Source organism: Arachis duranensis, chromosome 9, assembly GCF_000817695.3.
Source record: "Arachis duranensis cultivar V14167 chromosome 9, aradu.V14167.gnm2.J7QH, whole genome shotgun sequence".
Lineage (NCBI taxonomy): Eukaryota > Viridiplantae > Streptophyta > Magnoliopsida > Fabales > Fabaceae > Arachis > Arachis duranensis.
Genome location: NC_029780.3, coordinates 60,594,050 through 60,612,003, shown reverse-complemented (window position 1 = coordinate 60,612,003; position 17,954 = coordinate 60,594,050). Strand labels below are relative to the sequence as shown.

Here is a 17,954-nt window from a genome sequence, read left to right as displayed (position 1 = left end):
CTACTTCAATCTTCAATTTCTCTTTAATTGCTTTGTGACTTTGGATCAAGGATGGATTTGAGATCTAGACTTTCTTTCTAGTCTCTTCCACTCCTGAGATCTTCAACCATCTTTTAATTTGCTGCAATTAAGCACAAGTCATTTTCTGTTTTATGTTTCAAAGCATTCTATCCTTACTTTTTGAGATCTGTTTCAATTCAATTCATCTTCTACTCTTCTGTTTAATGCAATTTACTTCTGCTTGTTTAAATTCTGCAATCCCAGTCCCTCAATCCCTTTATCATTAAAGCAATTTATATTTCTTGCACTCTAAGTTACTGTAGTTTACATTTCTTGCACTTTAAGTTTCAGTCATTTAATTTCTTGTTCTTTAAGATTCAGCACCTTTACTTTTAGTTCTCTTTAATTTCTGCAATTCATCCCTCTCCCTTTACATTTCTTGCAATTTACCTTCTGTCTGCTACAAATCACTCAACCAATACTTGATTCGCTTGACTAAATCAACCACTAAACTAAAATTGCTCAATCCTTCAATCCCTGTGGGATCGACCTCACTCATGTGAGTTATTATTACTTGATGCTACCTGGTACACTTGCCGGTGAGTTTTTGTGTTGGATCGTTTTTCACACATCAAGTTTTTGGCGCCGTTGCCGGGGATTGAAATAGATTGACAATGATTAAGTGAGGTGGTAGTTTAGATCAAGCACTTTTTCTTTAATTTTGATTAATTCACTAACTGTTTGAGATTTTGTCTCAACTAACTGCACTGAATTTTCAAGAGTGCTACTGTTTGTTCCTTGTGATTGTGTGTATGTCACAGGTAAGAAGAGAGAATCCTCACTTCTCTGAGCAAGACGAACGAACTCTCAGGGTGTTGTTGGAGAAGAAGAAGGTTAAGATGAAGAAGAGTATCATGAAATGGAAGGGAATCCCTCAAATTTGAATCCAACAGGGGGAGTGACCAACAATAATCCTCCTCAAAGAAGAGTTCTAGCTTCTTACACATTTGCAAACCCAAGACACTGTGGGAGCAGCATTCTCACTCCCAATGTCAATGCAAACAATTTTGAGTTGAAGCCGCAACTCATTACACTTGTCCAGAACAATTATTCCTATGGAGGAAACCCATTGGAAGATCCAAACCAGCACCTATCCACCTTCTTGAGGATTTGTGACACTGTCAAATCCAATGGTGTGAATCCTGAAACTTACAAGCTTCTGCTATTCCCATTCTCATTGAGAGACAAGGCTACACAATGGCTTGAGACCTTCCCCCAAGGAAGTATCACTAGTTGGGATAATTTGGTGACAAAATTTCTAGCCAAATTCTACCCACCCCAAAGGATTATCAGGCTGAAAACTGAGGTGCAGACATTCACCTAATTAGATGCTGAATCTTTGTATGAAGCATGGGAGAGATACAAAGCTTTGATCAGAAAGTGTCCTCCAGAGATGTTCAACGAATGGGATGTGCTGCAGAATTTCTATGAAGGCTTAACATTGAAATCCCAAGAGGCATTAGATCACTCTGCTGGAGGTTCATTACAACTGATGAAACTGCTGAAGAAGCCCAGAATCTTGTAGATATGGTGGCCAACAACCAATACTTCTTTGCTCGTCAAAAAACCCGACAACCATCACAGAGGAAGGGAGTACTAGAACTAGAAGGAGTGGACTCCATTTTGGCTCAAAACAAGATGATACAACAACAAATTCAACAACAATTTGAGTAAATGGCCAAGAGAATTGACAGTCTTCAAGTAGCAGCTGTGAATACAAGCCAATCATCAACTACATGGGTGCAAAATGAAGAGAACCAAGAAGAACAGCAACAGGAGCAAGTACAGTACATGCATAACCAAAGTTTTGGACAGAATGAGGTCTATGGCGATACTTACAAGCCTTCCTGGAAGAACCACCCCAACCTTAGGTGGGGAGATAACCATAAGCAAAGCCAACAGCCATGGCAAAGAAACACAAACCAAAACAACTCAAGGAATAACCAGCAAAATAACAACCAAAATTCATTCAGAAAACCACAAAACACTTACCCTAACTCTAACCATTATCCAGCCCATAACCAGTCCACCAACCAAAACTCTTACCATCCACCACCCACATCTCACAACCAACCACAAGCATCACCAAAATCATAAAGAATCACCAACCTAGAAGCTTTGATAGAAAAAATGTGGAAGCACCAAGAGATGATAGCTAAGAATCAAGAAGCCTCCATAAAGAATGTGGAGAGGAAAATTGGCTAGCTCTATAAACAATTTGCAATAGAGAAGCCATCAAGTTCCTTGCCAAGTGACACAATTCCCAATCCTAAGGAAGAGTGCAAGGCTGTGCAGTTAAGAAGTGGGAAAACATTGATAAGCAACAATGACACTACAAAGAAGCCAATGGAGAGCAGCAAAGGACCAATAGGAAAAGAAAAGTCAACAGACACAGAAGGTCAACAAGTTTTTGGCCTAGGAGAGTTCGGGACAGACGGCTTCGACAAAACTTGGGAGGACCCTTCCCCGGTCACTTTGACCAGGACGTTCTGAGCCGCAGTAGCCTTCCTCGCCTTCTTAAAGACCTTCAGTGAGTACAGTTTATAAAATACTCAGCACATCGCGAATCAAGGATGGATCCCCCAGAAACTTCTTGGTCTCAAGATGAGGAGGCTCCCCCCAAATATCCTCTAAAGTAGCAACAAAGGCCTGCTCGACCTCGTCTAACGTCTCCCAGGTATACCTAGACACAACTACATTCCTATGCCACTCTAAAGGAAAACGAGGCTCCCCATTCTCATCCAGGAAGAAAGGACGAGCTCCTTCAACAGCTCGGATCTTGAAAAAATAATTCTTAAAATCGTGGAAAGACTCATCATATGTGGAGAAGACTTTATGTCCCAGGGCCGACCTAAAAGAAATCCAAGAAGCTTTCTTTTTGGTAGTCCCAGGCTTGGTCAACACAAAGAGATACAGAAAAAGGGTTAAAGAGGGTTTAACGCCAAACTCATGACAAACCATCTGAAAAATCTTGATAAAGCCCCAAGAATTCAAATGAAGCTGAAATGGGGCCACGTTGCAAGACCACAACAAGTCGGTCTCAAAGGAAGTAAAAGGAAGGGTAATATCTATCTGGCTAAAGAAGAAATCGTATGCATAAAAGAAAGGACGCTCTCCCTGGATCGAAGTAGGAAAACAGACCCTGTCATCAGAATCGGGTTCCACCAACTCATAGTTGCGTTCCTGATTCTCACTACTACAGATCCGATGGTGTTTTCTAATCTCTGTGCAGAATTCTGCATTAGTTAGGGATACACACAGCAACACTAGGGAGTCTAACCACTCGGACATCCCCTCAGGTACCTTAGAGGACGCCTCGACAATATTTTTGCGAGATGACATGGCCAACTAATCCTACAAAGAAAAGGAAACGGGTTACTAACCCGAAAAAGCAAGTTCGGACAAAAAGGAAGCAACTCGAACAAATGCGACCTTAAGCACACAAAAACAGGGGAATCCTTTGGAGGCAATGACAGAGTGAAGTCCCAGAAAAAGCTACAAAGATAAAGTCGACAAAATGCTCGAGTTCGGTTTCACCCGAGAAGGTTTGAAGTCCTAAAAACTAAGACTCTACCTCCAAATAAAGACCGAGCTCGAGTAGGGGCACTGTTCATACCCTGGGTCGAGCTCTCTGACCCGGGATGTTCTACAGACAAAGCGACCGACCTCTTCAGGTCAGGACGACCCGACCTCTTCTCAAAGAGCTTGGCCAAGTCACAGGAAAGCCCAATAAATGGCCCAAACAGAGGAACACGTCCCAAATCCAAGGGCAGCCCAAGCCCGTAGAGATAAAGGCGGTTTCCTTGAAGATAAGATGACCTCACTCAAAAGATAAAAGATAAAGATAAGATAACTAACTTATCTTATCTAAGAAGGTCACTCTACACTATTATAAATATGCTGGAGCACCCACGTATAACTCATACTCTGATTCTACTCAATACCTGCTTAAGACCCTTGCTAACTTAAGCATCGGAGTCCCTTGCAGGTAACCCCCACCCTTTGGGGACGAAGGATCAGCACCATCACCAAGTCGGACACAACAGCCCCGACCAGCACAGAAGATCTCATCCGAGATTGACCTACAGTTTCAGATAAACCCCCAGAACAGTTACCATCCGTCCTCTCAGTGAAAATGGTCCAGGTGCGCTGTCACCGCACAGCTAATCATCTGTCGGTTCTCACTCATGCTGGAATAGGATCCATTGATCCTTTTGCGTCTGTCACTATGCCCAACCCTTGTGAGTTTAAAGCTCGTCACAGTCATTCGATCCCTGAATCCTACTCAGAATACCACAGACAAATTTTAGACTTTCTGGATTCTTAAGAATGCTACCAATGGATTCTAGCTTATACCACGAAGATTCTGATTAAGAAATCCAAGAGATACTCATTCAATCTAATGTAGAACGGAGGTGGTTGTCAGGCACGCGTTCATAGTTGAGAATGGTGATAAGTGTCACGGATCATCACATTCATCATATTGAAGTGCGAATGAATATCTTAGATAGAAACAAGCGTGTTTGAATGAAAAACAGAAATAATTGCATTAGTTCATCGAGACACAGCAGAGCTCCTCACCCCCAACAATGGAGTTTAGAGACTCATGCCGTCAAAAATACAAAGTTCAGATCTAAAATGTCATCAGGTACAAAATAAATCTCTAAAAGTTGTTTAAATACCAAACTAGTAACCTAGGTTTTCAGAAAATGATTAAACTGAGATAGATAGTGCAGAAATCTACTTCTGGAGCCCACTTGGTATGTGCTGGGGCTGAGCTTAGAGCTTTACACGTGCATAGGCTGTTTCTGGAGTTAGACACCAGGTTGTAACCTGTTTTGGGCGTTTAACTCCAACTTGTAACCTGTTTCTGGTGTTTAATGCCAGAATGGAATATGGAACTGGCGTTAAATGCCAGTTTATGTCGTTTATCTTCGAGAAAAGTATGGAGTATTATATATTGCTGAAAAGCCCTGGATGTCTACTTTCCAACCCAATTAAGAGCGCGCCAATTGAACTCTTGTAGCTCCAAAAAATCCATTCCGAGTGCAGGGAGGTCAGAATCCAACAACATCAGCAGTCCTTTTTCTGCCTAAATCAGATTTTTGCTCAGATCCCTCAATTTCAGCCAGAAAATACCTGAAACCACAGAAAAACACACAAACTCATAGTAAAGTCCAGAAATATGAATTTTGCTTAAAAACTACAAAAAATATACTAAAAACTAACTAGAACATACTAAAAACTACATGAAAATACCCCCAAAAAGCGTATAAAATATCCGCTCATCATCTTGCACCACAGCATCCCCCGAGTCCAGCCTCATACATTCTCCCAATAAGTCTTGTGGGTAACTCGTGGCTTTGAACACATTGAATATCGTTTTCTCCTCATGTAGTCTAAGGACAAGTTCACCCTTTTGAACATCAATGATGGCTCCAGCAGTGGCTAAGAATGGCCTTCCCAAGATGATAGAGGTCTTGGCTCCTTCCTCCATGTCCAATACTACGAAGTCTGGTGGAAAGATAAAGTCTCCCACCTTCACCAACAAGTCTTCTACTATTCCGTGAGGAAACTTGAATGATCGGTCTGCTAGTTGCAGGGCCATTCTTGTTGGTTTGGCCTCCTCAATCCTCATTTTCTGCATTATTGCTAAGGACATCAGATTTATGCTAGCTCCTAGGTCACATAAATCCTTCTCCACTGTGACTTCCCCTATGATACAAGGGATTTGGAAACTCCCAGGATCCTTCAATTTCTGGGACAGTTTGTGCTGGATGATGGCACTGCATTCTTCGGTGAGTACCACAATTTCGTTGTTCTTCCAGCTTCTCTTCTTGGTCATCAACTCCTTCAAGAATTTTGCATAGAGCGGCATTTGCTCTATTGCTTTAGCAAAAGGTATGTTGATATGTAGTTTCTTGAAGATTTCCAAAAACCTTGAGAATTGGTTGTCCTCTCCCTTCTTCTTTAATTGTTGGGGATATGGGGCTTTCGGGAAGCATGGTTTCAGTACTTCTTCCTCTTGATGTGACTTAGAGGTGGAGACTTACATTTCCTCTTGTCCTTTTTCTTTTTCATCCGAGTTCTTCTCTTGTGGTTTCTTGTAGGTCTCCCTCAATTCCTTCCCATTTTTTAGGGTGATAGCCTGACACTCCTCCCTTGGAGTTAAATTAATGTTGCTGTGAATGTTGTGGCCTGGGGCTTGCTTGGATAAATAGCCAATTTGTGTTTCAAGTTTCTTGATGGCAGCGTCTTGATTCTGCATATTGGATCACACTTCTTCCCGAAAAGCTTTACTTTCTTGAATTTCCTTGCATATGCTTTCAAGTAGAGTCTCAATTTTGGACAATCTATCTTTGGTTGGTGATGGTGGGTTGAGGTTAGGAGGTTGAGAAGGGTGATAAGGTGGGTGTTGATAGGATCTCTGTGAGGTATGTTGGTGAGTTGCATTGTTGTTGGGATTGTGGTTCTGGCGTCTCTGGTCTTGGCCTTGGTCTTCTTGATTTCCCCACCCAAAGTTAGGGTGGTTTCTCCAACCAGAATTATAAGTTTTGGAGTATGGATCATGTGTCTGTCTGGGTGAGTTTCCAACATAGTTGCCTTGTTTTTAGTCACCTTCTTCTCCTACATTCACTCCTTCTTGAGCTGGTGATGAGGTGATGACTGCTGTGACTTGATTTTCTTCCACCTTCTTGGTAAGATCTGCTAGCTTCTTGGTGATCATCTTATTTTGAGCCAGCAATGCATCCATGTGGTTCAGCTCCATTACTCTCGAGTGTTGCTTCTTTCAGAAGCATAGAAGTAGTCATTCTCAGCGACAGTCTCAATGACATCTATGGCTTCTTCAATGGTTTTCTTCTTGTTTAGAGAGCCCCCTGATGAATGGCCTACGGCCATCTTTGACTCATAATAAAGACCTTCATAGAAAATGTGCAGTTGAACCCATTCATTGAACATGTCTGGTGGGCATCTTCTTGTTAAGTCCTTAAACCTCTCCCATGCCTCATAGAGAGGTTCACCATCTTGTTGCCTGAAAGTTTGTACCTCAGCTCTCAGCCTATTAATTCTTTGAGGAGGGTATAATCTTGCCAAAAACCTGTTTACCATGTCCTCCCAATTTGTTAAGCTCTCCTTTGGGAAGAATTCTAGCCACCTAGATGCTTTGTCCCTGAGTGAGAAAGGGAACAAAAGCAATCTATAGACATCCGGATGAACACCATTAGACTTCACAGTGTCACATATTCTTAGGAAGGTGGTTAGATGTTGATTGGGGTCTTCTTGGGCACTTCCTCCGAATGAACAGTTGTTCTGAACAAGGGTGATGAGCTGGGGTTTTAATTCAAAGTTGTTGGCATGTATGGTGGGCTTTTGGATGCTACTTCCACAATTTCCTGGGTTTTGATTGATGTAAGAGTCTAGAACTCTCCTTTCTTGCCCAGCATGATTCACAGGGCCTTCTCTGGCTTGGTTGTGAGCTTCTTCTTCATGGTTGTTTTCCAAGTTCTCCTCCATGTTTGTTTCAAAGTACTCTTCCTCTTCCTCAGCACCAACAACTCTTTTCCCTCTTGCTTCCCTCCTTAATCTATGGAGGGTCCTCTCAGGTTCGGAATCAAAGGAAGTTGAAGCTCCGCTTCGTCTCCATGTCATAAAACTAACAGAGCACACAGCAAGAAAAAAAACAAAGTGATTATTCTTGTTAGAGTGATTGTTAGTGTGAGTAGTGCAAATTATCAAACAGTTAGTGGGTTAGTGAGCAGAATTGTAAGTAAATTCAAAGAAAACAAAAAAAAATGAGGGGATAGGGGATGAGGAAGAAAATTAATTGAAATTAAGAGTAAATGACTAGGCAAATTAAACAATAAAAAGAAAATGCCTAATCTAGTGAACTTCCAACTTCGCAGTGACGCGGCCGCATGAGTGACCCGGACGAGCGGAATGGAAAAGCAGAAGCGACGCGGAGGTATGGATGACGCGCCCGCATGGAAAAGAAAAGCGCCGAATGACGCGTCCGCGTGAATGACGCGTCCGCGTGACGTGCGCGATCTGCAGAATTTCAAAAGTTGCTGGCAGAGTTTCTGGGACGGATTTCAACCCAGTTTTCGGCCCAAAATTACAGACTAGAGTCAGGAAACATGCAGAAACGAGAGACACAATTCATTCTGCATAATTTTTAGTTTTAGATCTGGATTTACTCCTCCCCTAGGTTTTTCACTCACTTGAGCATTCATAATTAGCATTGGAAGATTTTGGCTTTAGTTTTTGAAAAAAGTCTACCTCCGGTACTAGTCATCTTATTTTGTTATTTACTTTTTATATTTATTCTTCCATATTCTTAATCCCTCTAGAGTTGACTTTGGCTTATTTTTTACCAGTTATTAATATAGACTATTTTTATTTTCAATTAATCCTTTTATTATTGTTTATCATGTCTTCTTTTATTTTCACCATTAATTCTGTGAATTTTATAATTATGATGAGTGAGTAGTTCCATGACTTGATTGGGGGATGATTGAAAGGAACCCTCGAGTTGAACTACTCAAGAGAAAAATTATAATTGGGTTTATTGTTGAATCACCCTCTAATCATTAACTCTAGTCCTTCCCAAGGGAGAAGATTGGGACTTATGACTAGAAACAGATTTTCAACTTGCTTGACTTTCCTTTACCTAGTAAGGGTTAACTAAGCAGAGTAACTTCCAATTATCAATTAATCTTGAGAGTATTTCAACAAGAATAGGGCTTCCAACTAATCTACCCCCAGTCAAGGCCTTTATTTAAAATCAATTAAATTCTCTAATTTAATTTTCTGTTTATCAACTAACCATTTTTGAAAACACCCAAATGATGAAATAGCACATCTCTCTGCAACTCGTTGGGAGATGACCTGGGATTCTTACTCCCAGTATTTTAATTTTCAATATTGTGACAACCCCTTTTAAATTGATAAGTGGATTTTCGGCTGGTTATGGACTGTACTTGCAACGTGTCCCTTTTAATAAATTCTTAACTTGCCAATTTCCGCCACGTCAATTTTTTGCGCCGTTGCCGGGGAGTTGCAACAGTGTGCTAATTTATTGATTGGTATTTATTTTAATTGCAATTTTTTTCTTTTTATTATGTCACTATGAGCTGTACGTTTCTTTCGTTAAATGATGCGTTCACTTCCTGATCCAAGCTTGCCAATATTTGACCCTGAGATTGAGAGAACTATTTCACGTATAAGGAAAGCTCGGCGTCGGCGACTCCTCTTTGAGGACGAACTTGAACTGTCATCTAAGAAAGAAACAAGCTCCCTCTCTACTGATCCAGTTGATTTACATGTAGGCGACATGGCAGCGCCTAGGAGAGTCACTACCCAGGAGGAAGGAGCCCCTGATTTTATGCTCCAACCATTCCAGGCACACCACCTAGCAGTAGCTGTAGATTTTGAAATAAAGTCTTCACTAATCAACTTGGTGCCCAAGTTTCATGGCTTACCTGCTCAAGAGCCTATCAAACACCTAAGGGATTTTCAGTCTGCTTGTTCTACTGTCAAGCGTAATGGCACTGATGAAATCTCCATTCTGTTAAAAGCCTTCCCATTCTCCCTTGAGGGAAAGGCAAGAGAGTGGTACTACGCTCAACCCGGAACAACTGTATCCAACTGGGATACACTTAGAAGAGAATTTTTGGAGAAATTCTTTCCAGCTGAAGTTGCCGATTAACTGAGGAAAGACATGTCCATGATCGTTCAGGATGAATCTGAGACCCTCTATGAATACTTGGAACGCTTCAATAATCTTCTGAAAGCATGTCCGCACCATATGATTGACAAGATAGTGTTGCTCGGTTACTTTACACAAGGCTTGAAATCTCGAGATAGAACCACATTGGAAGGTGCTAGCAATGGGTCTATGAAAAAGTACAAGACTACAGAAGAAGCATGGCAATTGATCAGTGACTTGGCCGAATCTACCAGAAATCATAGACAGAAACAAGGTCGGTCAAGAGCTGTTGCAGAGGTATCCACTAGTAAAGAGACTGCTGCTATAGCTCAGAGCTTATGTGAAATGACTAACTTGCTGAAGCAGATACAGCTAAATCAACAACCACAGCAAGTTCAGCCATCTACACCACAGCACAACCAGCAGTTGGATCCACAAAGAGTATGTGGAATTTGTGTATATTACAGTCACTATACCGACGAATGCCCGCAACTCCAACCGGAAGACAACACTGTAGCAGCCACTCATAACTTTCGTGACTGCCCCAATCAAGGGTACAATCAAGGTGGCAACTATAACTATGGATGGCAGGATAACTCTAACCAAGGCTGGAGAGACAATTCTAACCAGGGTTGGAGGGACAATCATAACAGAGGAGGCAGAGATAACAATGAAAATCAGAGGTGGAATAACAATAACAACTTCAGGTAGCAGAATCAGAATCAGGCCTATAGAGCACCTCGTCTCAGACAGCCTCAAAATTCTCAGCAAACCTCTCAGATATCTTATCCCTCTTCATCCCCTAATGATGAGTTACTACAAACCATTGATCGGAGGCAACAGGCTATGGAAAATAATTTTAATGCAACTCTGAATGTTTTGACTTCTACTTTACAAACCCTTGTCTCACAAGTTGGATCACTGACCAAATCCAACAACCAGTCCTCAAGCTCTGATGGACTCCCCTCTCAACCATTACCCAATCCAAAGGGTGGTATTAATGCCATCACCTTAAGGTCCGGAACCACATTGCAAGAGAGGAATCAGGAAGAGCCAAACCCACCTGAACACGCCTCAGCTGAAGAGGTAGTGGAAATAGAAGATGTTGAATAAGAGAAGAGCATACAAGACATGGCTGAAGAAGAAGATGCCAAATCATAGGAAGAAGCACCAAAGGGCGCAGACATTATAGAGGACGCCGTTCCTATTCCATTTCCACAACTTGCAAAGAAGCCCAGGAAGCAGTTGGAACATGATCCTAAAATGGTAGAAATCTTTAAAAAGGTTGAGGTAACTGTTCCCCTTTTTGATGTCATTCAACAGGTACCTAAATACGCAAAGTTTCTAAAGGATTTATGCATACATAGAGATAAAATTAATGAATTAGAAACTATTCCTTTAGGTAGTTCTATATCTGCTTTAATGGGAAATATACCTGAAAAATGTAGTAACCCAGGCCCATGCATGGTTAACTGTACAATTGGAGGCGCGATATTTTCTGACTGCATGTGTGATCTAGGAGCATGTGTTAGTATAATGCTTTTATCTGTGTATGATGTTTTGAGGCTCCCTCCCTTAAAAAGGTCGGCAGCTCGTTTTGTGTTAGCAGATAAAAGTATTATTACAGTGGCTGGAGTTGCTGAAGATGTATTACTGGGAATCAAAGGTCTCACTTTCCCTATTGATTTTTACATCCTGGAGATGCCCCAACATGACTCAGAGAAGCCATCATCAATCCTACTCAGAAGACCTTTCTTGAAGACCTCGAAGTTCAAATTAGATGCTTTTACAGGCACATACTCTTTTGAAATAGACGGCCGAGTAGTAAGCTTCAATCTGAATGGAGTTATGAAGCACCCTCCAGAAGATCGTTCTATCTTCCAGTGTGACATCATAGATGAAACCGTAACTGAAGTTCACCAGGAAGAGTTTGAAGATAAGTACATAGGACAAGGTCCAAGTGTGGGGAATTCCGAGGACAATACAGGCACTCTACCACTGCCACCAGTTCCAGATAATCCAGAGCCAGACTATGAACAGAAGTTAAAATTGAAACCTCTCCCTCCACACCTCAAATATGCTTACCTCGAGGACAAGCAGAAGTTTCCAGTTATCATTGTACAGGACCTCACTTCTCAGCAAGAAGAGCAGTTACTTAGTGTGCTAAGAAAGAACAAGAAAGCAATTGGGTGGAGTTTAGCAGACATAGTAGGCATCAACCCTCAAGTTTGTAAGCACAGAATATTTTTAGAGGAAGGAGCAAGACCTATTCGTCAACCCCAAAGAAGATTGAACCCCACTATTTTAGAGGTTGTCAAGAAGTAAGTGACCAGACTATTAGAGGCAGTATTATCTACCCCATCTCAGACAGTGAATGGGTGAGCCCAGTACAAGTGGTGCCCAAGAAGTCTGGAGTCACTACAGTAAAGAATGAGCATGGAGAGCTCATAGAAACCAGAGTACAGAACGCCTGGAGGGTCTGCATTGATTACAGGTGTCTCAACCAATCTACTCGTAAGGATCACTACCCTCTTCCATTCATTGATCAAATGCTGGATCGCCTGTCAGGTAAATCACATTATTGCTTTTTAGATGGTTACACAGGCTATTTCCAGATTCATATAGATCCTGATGATCAGGAAAAGACTACCTTTACATGTCCTTTTGGGACTTATGCTTACAAGAGAATGCCCTTTGACCTGTGCAATGCACCAGCTACCTTCCAAAGGTGCATGATAAGTCTTTTTTCTGATCTTATTAAGGACTGTATGGAGGTTTTTATGGATGATTTTAGCGTTTATGGTGATTCTTTTAACCTTTTCTTGGATAGTTTATCTAGGGTATTAGATAGATGTGTCAGTACAAACCTTGTATTGAATTTTGCAAAATGTCATTTTATGGTCAAACAAGGAATCGTACTGGGACATGTTGTATCTAATTGTGGCATTTCTGTAGATCCAGCAAAGGTGGATGTTATTTCTAGTTTGCCTTACCCCTCTTATGTGAGGGAAGTCCGTTCATTCCTTGGCCATGCAGGTTTTTACCAAAGATTCATTAAGGACTTTAGTAAGGTAGCACTTCTCCTTTCCAAGTTACTACAGAAGGATATCGAGTTCGAGTTCAGTGAGGATTGCAAACAAGAGTTTGATAAGCTGAAAACCGCCTTGACTCAAGCTCCAATTGTGAGAGGACCGGACTGGAGCCAGCCATTCGAAATCATGTGCGATGCTTCCAACCATGCAGTAGGAGCAGCGCTGGCTCAGCGTGTAGGTAAGGACCCTTTTGTTATTGCTTATACGTCTAAAACTTTAGACGCCGCTTAGTCCAATTACACTACTACTGAGAAAGAGCTTCTTGCTATTGTTTTTGCTTTGGATAAATTCTGAGCCTATTTACTTGGTACGAAGGTAGTAGTGTACTCAGATACGTAGCTCTAAAGTATTTATTAGCTAAAAAGGAATCCAAACCAAGGCTTATACATTGGATACTGCTGCTACAAGAATTTGATTTAGAAATAAAGGATAGGAGTGGTACCCAGAATCTAGTGGCAGACCACTTAAGTCGCCTTGAACACATTAAGGATGACTGCACTCCTATAGCTGATAATTTTCCATTTGATAACCTACAAGCAGTATCTGAGGTAATCCCTTGGTATGCACCTGTAGCTAATTATCTAGTTAGCCATACTTTTCCTCCACACTTTACTAAGCACCAAAGAGACAAGCTGAAAAGCGAGTCTAAATATTATATATGGGATGACCCATATTTATGGAGATGTGGCGCTAACCAGATAATTAGAAGGTGTATGCCTCAATCAGAATTCCAGTCCATTTTAGAGGCCTGTCACTCATCTGAGAGTGGAGGACATTTTGGCCCTCAAAAAACAGCTAGAAAAATCTTAGACTGTGGATTCTGGTGGCCCACCCTTTTTAAAGACGCTGTTGAATTTTGTAAATCTTGTCTCCCATGCCAGAGGTTTAGTAATATATCCCAGAGGAATGAAATGCCTCAACAAACTATGCTTTTCTGTGAAATTTTTGATGTCTGGGGCATTGACTTCATGGGTCCATTTCCAAATTCGAATGGCCACCTTTATATATTGTTAGCTGTAGACTATGTTTCTAAATGGGTGGAAGCGATTCCTACCCGTACTGATGATGCTAACACTGTTGTTTCCTTTCATAGAAACCACATTATCTGTCGCTTTGGATCACCACGAGCAATCGTGAGCGATCAAGGCACCCATTTTTGTAACAGGAGACTAACAGGATTATTGAAAAAGCATGGGATCATTCATAAAATAGCAACAGCCTACCATCCTCAGACTAATGGGCAAGCCGAGGTGTCTAATAGAGAGATAAAGTGCATTTTACAGAAGATAGTCAAACCTCATAGAAGAGACTGGAGCACCAGACTACAAGATGCACTCTGGGCATACAGAACAGCATACAAGACACCCACTGGGATGAGTCCTTTCCGATTAGTCTACGGAAAGGCTTGTCACCTTCCAGTTGAGGTGGAGCACAAAGCTTTTTGGGCAGTAAAGGAATGCAACATAGGATTTGAGAAAGCCGGAGCTGAGAGGAAGTTGCAGTTGCAAGAATTTGAGAGCCTTCGCCTAGAAGCTTATGAGAACTCAAGACTGTACAAGGAGAAAATGAAGGTTGTACATGATCAACACATCAAGAGAAAGGAGTTCCAACCTGGGGATTTGGTCCTTCTTTACAACTCTAGACTGAGGCTCGTGCCAGGCAAACTGCGATCAAGGTGGGAAGGTCCATATAGAGTCGAGAGGGCTGAGCCATACGGAGTTTCTCATCTAAGTCACCCTTCAAGCTCTGAACTCATCAAGGTTAATGGACATCGTTTGAAGCTCTACCATGGTGAGAAGTCGACGAAAAACAAGGAGTTAAAGATCTTCCTCTTGGAGGATCCACTCGCAACTGAAAACTGAGCTACTGAAGCGTCCAACTTAAGGACGTTAAAGCAAAGTGCTAGGTGGGAGACAACCCACCACGGTATGATCATTCCTCTTCTTCTCCTTCTCTTCCCTCATCTATAACTCTTCTCCATACTACTGCCTTTATCGCACACCTCATCTGCATACTGCATTTGCATAAAAAAAAATCTTTACGCGACGTGACTGCACCGTTGACGTGTCCGCGTCGCAGGTGGATCGGAGAAAAGAGAATTGAACAGAGAGTCACGCGATAGCGTGGCTGGAGGCGTGCCTTTGGCACATATCATCACACGCGACCGCGTCATATGCAAAAATTAGCCTCCCACGCGTCCGCATCACTCACGCGGCCGCGTGCCCTGGAATTCGACGTAAAATGGGTGCACGACCGAAAGTTGTGCTAGAGTGGTGATGGATCGGTGCTGAACGCACAAATTCTTCCCACGGGGACGCATGGCTTACGCGTCCGCGTCATATCCTTCTAATGGCCACTCACGCGATCGCGTGACCCACGCGATCGCGTCACTCGAAATTTGGCAAAAATAAAAATTCGAAAAGAGAGCCTCGCGCCAGTAGCATAACAGGTGTCACTCGTCCGCGTCGATTCACTTTATGCGCATTCGCGCGAACGTGTTACTCACGCGTCCGCGTCAATTGTGCCGGACAGCTAATCCTAATTTGCCTAATATCTTATCTTTCTCTTCCCCAAATCCTATTTTTTCTTTTCCCTCCTTCTTTCTTTCTTTCCCCCCTTCTTCCTTCCTCCCTCATTGTCACCTTCTACTTTTTCTCTCTCTCACCACCATTATCAAGGTTTTTCTTTTCTTCTTCCCTCTTTACTTTTCTATTATTCTTCTTTATTTATGTTTTCTTCTTCCTTTCTCTTTCTTTTTACTTTCATTGCATGTTTTCTTTTTCTTTCCTTTTTATTGGTGTTGAAAATTTATTTGGTCATTATGGATTGTTGCAACATTGTTTGGCAATTATATTTTTAAAGGGTTGCTTGCAAGTTCAATTTATTATTTTTATTGGATTAATTATCATGCATGCTATGTGTTTGTGAAAAACGCTAGTATGGCATCATGCACTTTTCTACATTATTCTATTCTACTATTCAATGCCTGCTTTTCACAAATTCCCTTTACTATTTTATTAATTGAATTTAATTGTCAATACAAACGTGATAGTTTGTTACGAAGTGATGCTTGATCTATGCTACTCATGCCCTTGCCGGCATGCCAATAAACATCTTGCATCTACTTCCCTATCGTGCACTTATTCTATTCCCTTTATTGTTCTTTTCACATGTTGTCATGACCATGTGTTTACTTCATTCATCTTTATCGTGCACTGATTATCACTCATTCAATCCCCTTTCCTTGCTCTATCTCTTTGGATTTAACTTACTTTCTCTTCTCTTTTTCAGAATGGCCACCAAGAAAGGCAAAGAGAAAGCTACCCCTAAACTCACCGCAAGGAATGGAACAAAGATAGCATTAGTGGCAGAGCCTTCTTCAACTGCAGTCAAGCCCTCAACAAAAAGAATTAAAAGGATTATCAAGGTTGATGAAAAGGAGAGAGCCTTCCCAGCAAAGGACACTGCACGATTTCCAAATCGCTATTGTGAGCAGATGTTTCCTATTCTGGCAGCTCGAAATTACAACAATGAACACCTTCTTATCCTTCCGCCTCGTATTGCTGAATTGGTTGAGCCACAAATTTCACAAAGACATTGGGGATTCTTACAGAGACAGCCACGACAGGTTAATCTTTCTTGGGTTATTGAGTTCTACTCCAACTTCCACCTGCCGACTCTGCAGTCAGTTTATTTACGACAGAAGCAAGTCCCCATTATAGAAGAGGCCATTCAGCAAGCCTTAGATTTCCCCCCTGCTCCAGAAGGATTAGACGCTTTTCGGAAACCCACCATCAAACGCCAGGCGTACACCTTTGATTGGGACGCTGTTCTCAGAGTTATCGCTCAACCTGGCAGCAAATGGATCTTCGGATACCATCGTTCCCGTCCTAAGGGAATCTCGGCTTCCGCACTTACCTTAGAGGCTCACGTATGGGCGCAGATCATGTCCCATTACGTCTTTCAGAGTACTCGAGTCCTCCTTCACCGCAAACATGGTCGTTCTACTATGGTGCATCCTCACAGACCAGCCTCTTAATTTACCAAGACATATCCAAAATGCTATGGAACATGTGCAGATCGCGGGCAACCTACCTTTCCTCGCCTTGGTCTCTGATCTTATCTCAGCAGCCAGAGTATCCTACAGAGCTGGAGACACCAAAGCCATTCTTCCACGGGATGATCAGTATGTCCCTAACGGGAGATATCTTAGGCCACAACCTGCCACTACCAGCCAGTCCACAGAGGATGCTGCAGTTCCTCCACCATCTACTAGTTAGTTGCTGCATCAAATACTGAAGCGGTTGGACAAACAAGAAAAGAAAGCAAAGCTCTGAGAGCGCCGCAACCAACGCCGTTTCAAACACTTCAAGGAGCTACTTACAGGCAATCACAGACCCAATGACGATCCAGGCACTCCAGACTCCACTTTTTTCACCAGCACAGGGGGCCACGATGGTCCCGACTGTGGAGACACTGCCACCAGCACACCACTGTTCCTGACAGATGGCACCGAGGACGGTGCAAATCCTTAAGTGTGGGGAGGTCAGTCAGCACCTGACTCCCGGAGGTAATTTTTCTTCCCTAAACACCAATAAATCGGGATCTTTAGTTAGTTTTTCTTTCTTTTGTAGAATAGGATAAATTGCATAGTAATAGATTAGTTGCATGCATGTTCTATCTTTGGAACAAAATTTCACTAATTTTAATTAAAACTCTTATGTTAAATTTGCTTGAAGTTGTATTTGGAACATGATTTTTAAAGCTAAAGAACACACAACCTGTGAGAATTGAGCCTTTATGCATGGTTACATTATTTAACCATATTTGTTTTATTCTTGTGTGTTTAATTCTCTATGATTATAACCTATATTTAGTTCCATCCTATATGTCCAATGTTTAATATATTTATATGCTGCATATGATTGAGGCCATTAATTGTTTAGCTCACTTATCCAAATTAAGCCTACCCTCTCAATTACCTTTGTTAGTCACTTTGAGCCTTTAAATCCCATTTGTTCTATAATTTACCACATTACTAGCCTTAAGCGGAAAAACAATTATATACCCCAATTTGAATCTTTGGTTAGCTTAAA

At 41.8% G+C, this 17,954-nt stretch overlaps 1 non-coding gene across 1 annotated transcript; it reads left to right on the top strand.

Annotated features, from left to right (window-relative positions):
* The first annotated feature begins 7,018 nt into the window (after window positions 1–7,018).
* On the top strand, window positions 7,019–7,122 carry LOC127741714 (small nucleolar RNA R71). The gene has a single exon (XR_008002919.1). It is a non-coding gene; the product is annotated as a small nucleolar RNA R71 (small nucleolar RNA).
* The last annotated feature ends 10,832 nt before the right edge of the window (window positions 7,123–17,954 follow it).